The 12,409-nt window shown below is 63.5% G+C and overlaps 1 protein-coding gene across 40 annotated transcripts in view; it reads left to right on the top strand.

The window, feature by feature from the left end:
- Positions 1 to 417: 417 nt before the first annotated feature.
- The window catches only part of NCOR2 (nuclear receptor corepressor 2), a 206,694-nt gene continuing 194,702 nt past the window's right edge, over positions 418 to 12,409 (top strand). For 20 of the 40 annotated variants that reach the window (XM_070515863.1, XM_070515876.1, XM_070515867.1 and 17 more), the window contains exon 1: positions 420 to 699. The gene's annotated coding sequence lies outside the window, so the exon portion shown is untranslated. Of the gene's footprint in view, positions 700 to 12,409 lie in introns of all 40 variants that reach the window. The other 20 variants (XM_044776036.2, XM_070515900.1, XM_070515902.1 and 17 more) reach the window with 3 other exon arrangements.

Consider the following 12,409-nt stretch of genomic DNA (forward strand, 5'->3'; position numbering starts at 1 on the left):
CGTGGGAATGTCCGCTGCTGCGAGTTCTGCGTCCTACTGTGCGCTACAGCGGCCGGGACTGAGCTGGACCGCGCGTGTCCCCGCGCATCTGCGTGCGGCCCTCCTCGTGAGCCTCCTCCCCATCCACTGGCCACTCCTGAGTTAGAATTTAATAGCTGAAACGCAATTCCAGGGAAGTATCTGGGGCTGGGGAGGAGGAGGAGGGCTAAAAAGAAACTCGGCCTCGCGCCCAAGTGTGTGTGTGTGTGCGCGCGCGTGTGCGCGCGAGTGGTGCGCGCAGGGCCAGGCAGGCGATGCGGGCCCTTTAAGGAGCCGGAGGGGGCCGGGCCGGGGCGGGCGGGGGGCCGAGCCACCACCTCCCGGGCTCCCGCCCCGCCCCCTCCTCCCCCTCCCGCCGCCGCCGCCGCCACCGCCGCCCGGGAGCGGAGCCGCGGGCAGACCGGGCCGCACCGGAGCCCCGCGTCCGCCCGCGCCCCGCCCGAGCCGTGCGCCCGCGCCCTGCGCCCCGCGATGCGCGCTAAGTTGCGGGCCGGGGACCCGGGGCCGGCGCCCTAGGAGGCGGCGGCGGGAGGATCGCGTCCCGGCTGGAGGCCCGGCCTGCTGCGCGCCCCTAGCCGGATCCGCACCGCCGCTTGCCTGAGCGCCCGGGCGGCCTGAGCGCGTCCCGAGCCCGGGCGCCGCCGCCGCCACCTCCGCGAGGTGAGTTGGGACCGGGGGGTCCCCGCGGAGGGCGGGGGGGAGGCGCGGGGCACGCTTCCGGGGGATCGGGGGAAGCTCGGGCTGCGCACGCGGCGGAGTTGGCCGGGCCCCTGCACTCCCGAGTTGGCGCTCTCGGGGGGTGGCCTGCTGGGGAGCTAGGCGCCCCAGCGACACTGCGGCCCGCGTGCGTGGGGGCGCCGGGGAACTTAGGGGAACTCCAGCTCCCCAGCGAGGGGGCGGGAAGGAGGGAAGTGGTGTGGGGGTGGGCCGGCGGGGGGGCGCCCTGGAAATGCGCAGGGCAGCCCCCCACCGAGTGCCCCAGCCCTGGGGGCATGGCCGCCATGCGCCTCCCTCCTCCCCAAGCAGCCCCGGACTTGGGGGAGCGACGCTGCGCCTTATTTTCCAGCGGTCAGAGCGGGTTTGGGGAGCTCTTGGAGATGGCACCCCGGGTCCCCGGCCTGGCTCCTGTGGAGGGGCGCATGGGGGCTTCCCGCCGGCTGGGGGGAGGGGGCTGGCGGCGCGGCCGCTCCAGGTCAAGGGACCGGGGGGTGCTGGGTGGGGGTGCCCCCGGGAGAGGCGCCCCTTGTTCCCCCCTCCCCCGCGGGCCGGTGTTCCTGGTGTCTGGGCCTGCCTCCCGCTGCTGGTGACGCCTCATTGGGCCGCCTCCTGGTCCCTCCCCCGGGCTGTGTGGATACTTCGGATGCCACTAGTTTGGGAAGTTGGAATTCAGAGCTGATCCCACTTGGGCTGGACCCAGAGGCCCCAGGTCCATGTGCTGGGGGAGCATCCCCAGAGACCCGTGGGGAGCGGGGGAACCGTGGGGCGCGCCTTCCTCACCCCGAACGCTTGCAGGAAAAAGCCCGAGGGAGGGAGGGAGAGAGGGCCAGGCGGGCGGGCGGGAGGGAGGGACACGCTGTACCTGTGAGCCGCCGTCGCCCGGGCCCAATTAGCGTGGGGCGCCCGGCGTTATTTTTACATTGTAGGTCTGTGTTTTTGGAAGCGCGTGTCCTCCGCCGGCTGTGCGCGCTCCGGCTCTCCCAGGGTCTGGTGCAGGCGGCGGAGGCGGATCTGTGCTGGCGGCTCTGCCTCCTCCCTTCCTCCCCCTCCTCCTCCCCCCCTGTTGGTGAGAACTGGTTTTATTATGATTTTTTTTCCCTTTTACAGATTTGGAGGAAGGATGTGTGAGGGAGGGAGGGAGGGGGGAGGGGAGAGGATCCCTGTGGGCTGGATGGGGGAGTTCTGGGCTCGTTGGGTTGTCTTATCGGTGGCCTTGACTTTGCCCTTTTTAGACCAGATCTGGGTCCCTGCGGCTTCTTTGATGGAAGGGGCTCTGCGCGCCGGCAGAGCCCGGGGGGGGGGGGGGGGGGGGCGGCCCGGGCGTTGCTGTGCACGTCGTCGTGGGTGGCCTGTGCTTTTTTTTTGGTGGGGGGGCTAGCAGTGAGAAAGGAAGAGACGCGAGCCGGGAGAGCCGAGCCGCTCAGAGCCCAGGCTGCCGCTCAACTCCTTGGGTTCGAATCTTACTTTTGTCACTTTGCTGGCAGCGTGACCCTGGACCATTACTAAGCGTCTCTGTGCCCCAGGGTTCTCATCTGCAAAGTGGGAGGATGGCAGCCCCGAGTTCAGAGGGTGGTTGTGAGCCCCGAGGGTAATACTGCATAGAGGGGGTTTGTGTGTGTGTTACCAGGACCACTGTTATTGTTATTATTATTATTTCTGGGTTCTAAAACTGGGCTTTTAATCCAGCGGCCTAGGCATCTCCTGCCTGGGGCATGGAGGGTCTGGGGGCAAGGGGGCCTTCTTTCCAGCCCATCGGCTTTTCCCGGTGAGGATGGAGCAGGGCAGGTGGTGCCTTCGGCCCATTGGACAGATGCGCAGACCGAGGCGCTCCCGGGGGCGGTCTGGGTCCGGCCTCCCCGCGCCCGCCGCCGCCGCGTCCCCCTTGGAGATGCTCCTGCGCGCGGTGCCCGGGGCGTCGCGGGGCCCAGACGCGGGGGCGGAGCCGGCGGCCCAGCCCTGGCCCTTCCCGGGGAGCCATTGGCGCTGGCTCCGATCGATACTATTGACGAATCCATGTCCATGGTAACGTGGCTGTCAGGCCCCGGTGAGGGATGCAGACCCCTCGTGGGGCTGCTGCGCGCCCCCTCCCTCCCTCGGCGAGGCTTTGGCTGCGTGGGAAGGATTTATTTGGCATAATCCGTTCTTTTCCCTCCATTAATAATTCTCATGCCGCCTCCTAAAGATTTGCGAGAGCTCTGCGAGCACGCACGGAGCTGCCGGAAAGCGGGGCGCTGGAGACAGGCCCGCAGCGAGATGGTCCCTGCCGGGGGGCCTGGGCGCGGGGCCGCGGCCTTGGAAGGGGCCCCGGGAGTCCGGGCCCCCAGCGCCTGCCGTTCGTGCTGGGGAGGCTGCCGGGCCTGCTTCCCCCTGACCGCGAGCTGGGGGTGTCCTTGTTCTGTGTTCCCACCCCTACCTGAGGCTGGGGGTGCAGAGCTGGGGGTTCACGCTGAGAGTTTTAGGGGGACGGTCCGCACCTAGGCAGTCCCCGGCTGGCGGCTGGGGGGTCTCCTGGGCTGAGAAGCCGAGACGCCAGGCGGGAGGGCTGGCCCGGCCCCCCTCCCACGGCTCCCCAGGCGGCGCCCCCATCACAGGCCCCTGAGGCCGCGGGTGTGCTTTTCTCTCCTCTTCTGTTTCCTTTTCTTGTCTCCTCGCCAACAGCAGCCTCCCCGGGTGACACTTCTGAGACTGTGCTCCCTGCAAGGGGCCAGCTTGCCGGACCTGGGGATTCCTGCCCCAGGCACCCGGGGAGGGCCAGGCGGCCCAGGGACAGGCCAGAGGTGGCATCGTGAAAGGCCTTGTCCCAGAGGTGGGTATGGGGGTCCCCAGGGAAGTGACGCTTAGGAGAGGCCACTGACATCCTTTGAGGGTCCTTGGAGGTGGGGAAGAGGCTTTACAACCTATCAAGTGAACTTTGGTCTAAGGGCCGGAAAATACTATATATCACATAATACCCATAACAGCCAACATATAAAGCACCTAGTGTGTACCAGGCTCTGCCCTCAACAGGAATCCACTCGTTTACGCTTCATTACCACCCTGTAAAGTCAGTGCTATTATCATCCCATTCTATAGAGGGTGACATTGAGGCACAGAGAGGTTAAGTGACTAGCCCAAGGTCACACAGTTTGGATGTGGCACCGACGTCGGTCATTTGGTGCAGCAAGAATTGACGGTCATTTGGTGCAGCAAGAATTGACGGCAGACCTGCTCTGGGGCGCTGCCGTAGAGGATCGGAATGAAGGAATTATGTTTCTGATTTGAGCAGCACCTACAGACTTCTGCCCCAGGGGGCAGGAGACTGAGCGCTCCTCCCCAGGATTTGGGGAGGAGACACTGCCAGCGGCAGGCCTGGCCTTTCTTTGAAGTCTCTTTTTATCTTAAACATTCATGCAAATTTGGCATTCGCTCTGGCGACAGGGCTGTGTTTATTTTGAAATGAAAACAGGGTTTTGAATTATTTAGCATGGCGTGTCCGGGCTGCAGACAGCCGCATTGGGAGCGCCTGCACCGCCGGCGGCAGCCCTGCGCTGCTTGTGGCTGGAGACCTTGAGGGGTCCTGGGTGTACGGACAGATGGCAGCTTTTCCTCGTTTTACAGATGATGTAGGTCAGGGGCCGGCCCAGGCCAAGGTCGCACAGTGGTGTGACTTCCATTTATTAATGATCAAAATCATCGTAATTATCAACCCTACTTTAGACTAAAGTGAGACTGCTTCACCCAGGCACTTCCGCCTCGCCAAGCCCAGTTGGGCGAGGAAGATTCTTTCGGTTCCTGAGTCTGTGAAGAGCCCCCGACACAGTAGGGGAGGACGTCTGGTCTGGGAGGGCTCTGTCCACGATCCCCGTGAGGGAACCCGCTGAGCATTTCTTGTCCCACTGAGTTCAGGTCCTGGCATAGCCATATCCCAGGGCGGTGCTCCAGGGCTGGGCTGTTTCCTGCCCCGCCCCAGGCTGTGAAATGAGCACAGCGCCCTCCACCCGTGGGGCAGTGTCGAGGATCCAGGGACAGAAGACTGAGCGTTGGGATTGCTGTTTGGCTCTGGGCAGGTTACTTAACTTCTCTGAGCCTCAGCTTGCTCATCTCTAAGATGGGGATGATGATGATATTTCTGACTTTGTTGTCGTGAGGCCCTGTGTCACGATCTGCGTCATGGGAGCTGCTGTTACTTCAGCTCGCCCTTTGGAGACAGAAGGCTTCCCTGTGGAATCGATTGTCGAGCCCAGGTCCTCACCGACGGGCTGGCTGGGCACGACCCATTCCTCCCTCTGAAGGGCTGCTGGGAAGGACCCTCTCATGGGACTGTCTCTTTACCTGAGCCCCAGGCCGGGTGGGGCTTGTTGCCCTCTGGAGACTGCAGGCTCCTCTCCTGTTGGGCTGGGGGGGGTGATTGACATGTGTGCGCGGCTCCCTCCCTGTGCCCTTCCATCACTGTGCTGTGAGGAGCTTGGAGGCCTGGGCAGCCTGGAGAATGGGGGGAGGGCAGAGGGGCCTCCTGGGGGAGGGCCGAGCCTCCGCTCCACCTGGAGATGGTTCTAGAAAGGCCTCCTTTGAAGTCAGACTTGAGTTCAAATCCCGCTTCCATCCGTTAATAACTGGAACAAAGCCTCTGACCTTCCAGCCTCAATTTTCTCACCTTAAAGGGGGCGGGGCGGGGGTGCCCGCCTGGGAGGACAGTCTCTGCGGTGGTGGGAGCTGTTCCAGACCTGCCTGCGCTGCACGCAGCCGCGGGGCGCACGTGGCTGTTGAGCGCTTGAGATGTGGCTGGTGCAACTGGACTGGTAGTTTCATTTCGTTTTAACTGACTTAAATTTAAACAGCCACGTGTGGCCGTGGCTCCTGGCGGCCTGGCCGGAGGACGCGGGTTGGACGGTGAAGTGAGAGCCGGTGCGCGGGAGCAGGGCCTGGTCCTAGCGCCTCACTTTTCCCTTCCGCGTGTGTTTTCCTCTGCCCGGTGCCGGCGTGGCTGTCCTCTTGTTGGCACCCCTTCTGCGGCCCTGTGTCCCCAGCAAAGCCCAGGCCCTCTGCCCCGTCTCCCTCGCCTCGCCCTCGCCCCCCCTCCTGTCCCTCAGGCCCTGGAGCGGTGCCCTCGGTGGACCCTTGGTGACCCTCTGTGACGCTGGGCACGTTCTCGACCTGCCCCGTCCTGGGCCGGAGCCGCCAGCCGCGTGGGCACTGAGCGCTTGCAGCGAGGCTAGTGTGCCGAGGACTGGAATGGCACTTTTATTTCGTTCTGATCAATTTCAATGGCCCCGATAGGCTCGGGGCCACCGTCCCCGTTGGGCAGCGCGGCCCTCTGCCTTGTTCCCTCTGGTGACACAGGGTCAGACGCCGCTTCCCAGGCCCCTGGCTGAGCGGTCTCCTTGTTTTGGCCCCACGAGGCCGCTGTCCCAGGGCCGGGGGAGCTCTTGCTCAGTGGCCCCACTTCCGTCCCTGGCTGTCATTTCTCAGGCTCGGGAGGCGGCTCCGGGCCTGGGCGGAGTGCAGGCAGCACTCTTGTGTGTCCCCCCCCCCCCCCCCCCCCCCCCCGGCCATCCTGGGGGCTGTTTCCAGGGGCGCCACCAGGCCGTGTTTCATTCTGCGGTGGAGTCGTGCATCACGGAGGTCTTTCCATGTCGATAACAACTACCTTCACTCTGTTTTCTCGATAATGTTTCTTTGTATTTGTCATTAGAAAAATATAGAAAACCGAAAGGTAACACGCTCAGGCTCTGCCCCTTGCTTTGGGCTTTATACAGACTTATTTTGTAAAAGAAAATGCAAGGGCCTGTGAAAAAATTAAAACAGGGTAGAGAGGTGTGGAGGGAGGTCTCCTTCCCGTTTTGCCCTCCCTGTCGCTGTCCCCGGGCAGACAGGCGGAACCTCCCCTCGGAGCCCCTCTGGCCGTGCACCCCCCACACGGACGTGGATGTGGGCTCTGTTTAGAAACACACACACAGATAGCGTCACACCGTATTCTCATCTTACTTTCCTCCCTTCAATTATAACATATCTTGTAGTTTATTCCGGAAGTTATAGAGCAGAGGTCAGCAAACTGCGGCCCTGGGGCCAAACCGGCCCACCGCCTGTTTTTATCTGATGTGCAAGCTGAGAATGGTTTTTACATTAAAAAATTTTTTTTTTTTTGCTGAGGAAGATTGTCGCTGAGCTAACATCTGTGCCCGTCTTCCTCCATTTTGTATGTGGGATGCTGCCCCAGCATGGCTTGGCAGGCAGTGTGTATGTCTGCGCCCGGGATCCAAACCCGCGAACCCCGGGGTGCAGAAGTGGAGCACGTGAACTTAACCACTATGCCGCTGGGCCAGCCCCGCTTTTTATTTTTTATTTTTTTTTATTTTTTGAGGAAGATTAGCCCTGAGCTAACTACTGCCAATCCTCCTCTTTTGGCTGAGGAAGACTGGCCCTGAGCTAACATCCATGCCCATCTTCCTCTACTTTATATGTGGGATGCCTGCCACAGCATGGCGTGCCAAGCGGTGCCATGTCCGCACCTGGGATTCGAACCGGCGGACCCCGGGCCGCCGAAGCGGAACATGCGCACTTAGCCACTGTGCCACCGGGCCGGCCCCTACGTTTTTAATGGTTGAAAAAAATGAAAAGAAGAAGAACCCTTTGTGACATGTGAAACTACGTGAGGTTGAGATTTCAGTGTCCGTGAGTAAAGTTTTATTGGCATGTGGCGGCGCCCGTTCGTTCACGTGTTGTCTGCGGCTGGTTTCCGGCTACAACTGCTAAGCTGAGGAGTTGGGACAGAGGCCAGCAGGCTCACAAAGCCTGAAATATTTATTCTCTGGTCCTTTACAGAAAATGTCTGCCCGTCTCTGACCTGGAGTGACCCCTCCTTCTTGTTAACTTCCACATAAGCTTGCGGGGTTTTCACTGTGAGTCTGAGGGTCACACCGTGCGGGTCACACCCTCCCCCCGGCCTGGCTCACTGTTCTTGCTCAGTTGTGCTTATGCTCATGGTTATAGTTTGCTGTTGTGGAATGAGGTAGGAAAGGGGGATGGTTAAGGCAGCAGGCAGTCTGGCTGACTTCTGGCACGATCTTTGGCCTCTTATATGATGCCTTAGGCTGTAACCCCTTCTTATAGCACGTCATAGTCGCTGTAGCATCTTCTGTACGTGGCGACATAGTTTTACAATTTTTGCAAAGTCACGTATAACCATCTTGTTTCCCACTTTGCTTTGGCTGTTAGGAACCTCAGAGTCGAATTTGCAGCCTGCTTCAACAGTCTGGGCCTGTGTCTGGTTTGGTTTTACCTACTTCATCCTGATTTCAGATTAGCCTGTCCCTGATGTTTCCCTTTGCTCTGACCTTGCTCTCTGATTCTATCTTATCCTGTGCATTCTTAAAACTCGTCTCAGCTCTTGAGGGCCGACCTGCAGTGGGGCAGGAGTCAAGAAGAGGAAAACACGCTGCAGGATGCTTCTGAGCTTGTGTCCCCTGCGTGCCTGTGAGGTGGTCTCCCGATGGACGGTTCTGGCAGGAAGCCATGGCCTGGCCCCGTGGAGTGTCTTAAGCAAGGTCAGACCCTCCACAAGACCTGGGATCTCTGGATGTCCCCCTTGTTTGGGACTTGGGAAGACGACAGGGAGGGACTTGGACAGTGAAAGATGTCCCTGTTGGGGGCCCCGCGGCCCTCGTGACCCGCTGGCCTTAGAAGGGGGCCCTGGAGGGGGGCAGGCGGCGAGCCTCCTCCCCTTGCCCTGGATGCAGCGTCCCGTGTGGGACCCGGGGCTAGGGATCTTGGGATTGTTGCCTGGCCGTGCTGCGGGCGTGTCCCCCTGCGGGCCCCCGGGGCGCCTCAGTCCAGCCACAGCTCTGCGCTGTGCTGCTTCCTCCTGGCCCGGCTGCCTCTCTGAGCTGGAGGAAGCAGAAGAGCGGCCGTGGGGCTGCTGTGGGTGGAGTCGGGAGGCGGCGGGCGGCCGCCCGCAGGGGCGTGCGCCTGGCCTGGGAGGCCTGGAGGCCCCCGGGGTCCGCCTCGCCGGGGTCGGGGCCGAGACCTTGGTGACCTGTGCTTGCGTCACAGGGCCTGTGCATGGTCTCAGATGAGCCACTGTCCGAATCCCCGTCCGCCTCTTGCTGGCTGTGCAATGCCGCCTAGGACGAGAGCCGCTGTGCCGGGCCCCCACTGTGCCCACGGGTGAAACCCAGCCGCAGGCGGAGGTGAGGCAAGGGTGCTGTGGGGGCCCCCTGAGCCTCGAGTCCTCCCTGCAGGCCACCTCCCAGCCCCTCCCGTCTGTCCACGGCTCATAAGCCAGGGGCCGGCGGGGCTGGGCAGTGGGTCCAGCAGCCTCCTCCCTGCTCGCGGATGTCCCCAAGGGGCCTCAGGCACAGCCCTCCCCAGACTGGCCCCTGCCCCCTGCCCCCAGACCCCAGCCTGGGCTTCCTCCCTGAGTGGGGGCATGGGCCAGAGCCCTGGGGTCACCGAGCCATCCTCTCGCCCGCCCAGCGCCGGCCGTGGCCTCCTCCCTCCCTGGTCCCCAGTGTCTCTTCTGCCCCACGGTCCAACCTCTGTGGCAGCTGCCAGGCGGGGCCACGGCGGCGGTGAGGGACGTGAGCTGGCCCTGAGCCCTGTGGGTTTCCCGCCACTTCCTGCGCAGAATCCAGGCCCTTCTCGTCGCCCAGGGGCCTGTGTGCCCACCGCCTCCGACCCCTGGTCTGCTGGGGGGACTGGTGGCAGGGCAGTTCAATGTGGGGGAGGGTGGCTTTCTCCCTGTGGCCCCGGGGGCCCCTCTGGGAGATGCTGTCAGCCAGGAGCCCCGCAGCCTGGCCCCATGGGAGGAGGCCCTTGCTGGCCGCGCGCTGAACCCCGGTGCCACCGCAGACCCTCTGGGAGCACCGCCCGTGCTGCGGCCCGTCTCCGTGGCCATGGCAACCGCCTGGCACAGGGGCCCTGCTCGTTAGGCTAACGAGGCGAGCCTGCTGGGCTGGGTGGGGAGATGCGGGGGCTCCGCTGGGCTGGTGCACCAGGCCCCTGGACTGGGAGCGGAGCGGAGGGCCCAGCGGGAGTCGGGGGCCCCTCTGGGGTCCTGAGGGCTCGGACCAGGTCCACAGGGTGGGGTTTGGGTGGGAGTTATGTGAGGGGGTGACCCGGGTGCCTCCTGTGACAGTCACACCAGGGGAGGACGGAAGCCGGGGTTGAGCTGGGGGCTCTCACTGCCCCCCGCCGGCTCCCACCACCCGAATGTGTTGAACCACCTTTGCTCTCCCCACCTCGACTCCCCGCACCCCGTCCAGGCCGCTGTCCGGGGTGGAATAGTGTCCCCCCGAACTCAGGTTCCTCCCGGAACCTCAGCTGGGGACCTTGTTTGGAAATAGGGTCGTTGCAGATGTAATGAGTTGAGGGGAGGTCACGCTGGAGTGGGGTGGGCCCGAATCCAACATGACGGGTCCTTCTAAGAGAAGAGAAGGCGGGGGGCGGGGGGGGGTGGGGACGAGCAGAGACGAGCGATGCAGCTGCAGCCAAGGAACGTTCCGGCCAGGAGACCAGGTAGCAGACCCTCCCTCGGGGCCTCCAGGAGGAGCCACGCTGCCCGCGCCTGGGTCTCCCACGCCGGCCTCCAGAACTGCGGGAGAAGACGCCCCGTTGTTCTGAGCTGTGGGCATTGGTGACAGCAGCCCAGGAGCTCACGCGGCTGCCGTCACGCTGGCCTGGACTGTTGCCATAGCCCCTCCCGGGTCCCCTGACCATGTGTTCCCCACGTGCCCCCTTGCAGATCCAGGTCAGGTCCTGTCCCCCCCACGCAGGTCGCCCTTCACCGTGTGGGTGTTTCAGTTCGCTGCTTGGATGTTCCCTTGTCGTTTTTTGGAGGCAGGCTGGGACACACAGCTGGACGACCCCAGGTGCCTGGGGGACATAAGCCTGTGTCCCGTGAGTGGGCGGCCTCTGCGTGCTGTTGTGGCCAACACAGCCTCCCCACCCCATCCCAGGAAGGGAGCTTGTGGGGCCCAGACCAGCTCCCCAGGCAGCCTAGGGCACATTCCCGGGGCCGGCAAGGCCTGGCTGCCATCTGCTGAGAGAGGAGACCCCAGTTTGCTCCAGGACCCCCAGGGCCGGACGCCCGGCTCCCTTTCTGGGGCGGAGTTCTGTCTCTCTGTGCCTCGGTTTCTGCATCTGTGAAAGGCGGTAACTGCTTCCCGCCTCATGGGGAGTGGGGCAGCTGGGCGCTGGGGGCCTCTGTGACGTGGCCTGTTGGGGACAGGGTGTGTCCCCACCCTCCGTGTCTGGTCTCTGGGCAGCGCTGGGCAGGCTGGATGTTACGGGGCCCTGAGCTGAGGGGGTGGGGCGCTGCAGCGAGCTCACCGGGCACCTGTTTGGTGAGGCTCATTTTAACCCCATGTGGCCAGAACTGTTAATTTCTGCATTCAGTGGTGGGGAAACTGAGGCACAGAGTGGCGATGTCAGTGGTCCAGGGCACGCGGCTTGTAAGCGCCTTCCTGGGTGGTGGCTGGCTGTCATGGCTGGAGCCTGGCCTGTCCTCAGGTCTCCCTTTCCCCTGGACTGTAGGCCCGGAGCGGGTGGCCTGGGCGTCTCGGCCCTCCGCTCTGCCCCCACTGGCCCGGCCCCCTTGGGGTCACCCTCGCAGGCCCCAGGCCGCAGCGGTTCTGCCGTGCAGGAAGCTGACCCCACTGTTTGGGCTACAAATAGCAGCCGCAGCGTGAGCAGGAAGCTGCCTGTCGTGGCACCTGGGCCCGGGCTGCACCCCGTTCGCGGCAGCACCTCCTGGAACGTGCTTCTCTGGGGCGAGCGCCGGGGCGGAAGGTGTGTGCGCCTGGGGTTGCTCTGCGGGTTTGCTATGTGACCTTCGGGCTCTCGCTGCCCTCTCTGTGCCCTTGAGCCCCGGGCCGTGTGTCTGGCTGCCTCTGCTCCCTGTGCTGTGAGGAGTGTTTCCGGGGTGTTGGGATGGCAGCCAGGGGGCTGCAGAGGGCACCTTGGGTTGTTTGACATTGAGAGGGGGCTGGGAGGAAGGTAAGAGGCGGGGCATTGAGAGCATCTGGGGAGGGGCGCTGGGCCCTATCTAGACATCAGGGAGGGAGGGGCTTGGGGAACTTGCCGAGGTGGAACCACCTGGAGGGCCCTGCCCTGGGAGCTGGGCCGTGAGGGGAGCTGAGCATTTGAGACTCATCTCAACTGCTGGGTCGCTATGATTTTTGCACAACCTCTCTGGGCCTTGATATACTCCTCCCAGGTCTCTGGCAGGAAAGAGCCCCACAAGGGCTTTGAAGCAAGGAGAGTGTTTCACCTGCCCTCCGTCGTCTTCCGGGCTGCGATGGTTGACATTGTTAATGTTACTCTGTTGTTACCGGGCAGGATCCGCCTTGTCCTTGTCTCGACTGGCAGGTCCCTGGGGGCCCTGGCTCCTGGGCAGGGGTGCGAGCGGGCGTGGTCAGCAGCAGCTGTGGGGGTGTTGACCCACAGCGGGGATGTCCTGAGTGGCTCTGCTTCCCCAGTCCCTGTTGCCCACTGCTCCCCCGTCGCTGGCAGGCACCCGCCGTGGGGTGAGGGCGAGGCCGGCTCGGTCCTTTGGACGTTTTCGCAAGCGCGTGTCTGGCTGCAGGTCAGTGGTGCCTTGCAAAGGCCTCCATCCCCACCGAGGTTACGTGCTTTGCTGGTGCGAGCAGCATTCTTGACCTAGAATGCGTGGACGTGA

This window comes from Equus asinus, chromosome 8, assembly GCF_041296235.1.
Source record: "Equus asinus isolate D_3611 breed Donkey chromosome 8, EquAss-T2T_v2, whole genome shotgun sequence".
Classification (NCBI taxonomy): Eukaryota; Metazoa; Chordata; class Mammalia; order Perissodactyla; family Equidae; genus Equus; species Equus asinus.